Here is a 400-nt window from a genome sequence, read left to right as displayed (position 1 = left end):
TTAAGTTAAACCTTAGGAACGATTTTGTAAGAAAAAAAAATTGGAAACGACAAAAATTTTTAGCCCCTATTTTAAGGATCAAAATCGTATTTAACCCTGAATATAATTTGCAAAATGACTTTTCAAACTAAATAAAAAGATTTTTTTTTTTTTCCGTATGCTGGTGTCTTCCTCCTAAAAATGTTAGAAAAAACATTTATACGTGTAACACTTTTCATATTAAAAGCTTGAAACATGAAGATGCTTTTAGGTAAGAAAATATCGAAAGAGAAAATGCTTCTCATTCCACCAACCTTAATCGGATTTCACTCTTTTGTTGGAATCAAATTGCTCTTATGGTTTATCTACATGATTGGTTCTTTTATTAGTATGGTTTCTTCAATATTAAGTGTACGTCAAA

The sequence above is a fragment of the Arachis ipaensis genome, chromosome B04, assembly GCF_000816755.2.
Source record: "Arachis ipaensis cultivar K30076 chromosome B04, Araip1.1, whole genome shotgun sequence".
NCBI classification, from domain to species: domain Eukaryota; kingdom Viridiplantae; phylum Streptophyta; class Magnoliopsida; order Fabales; family Fabaceae; genus Arachis; species Arachis ipaensis.
Note: the sequence above shows the minus strand (reverse complement) of the source record.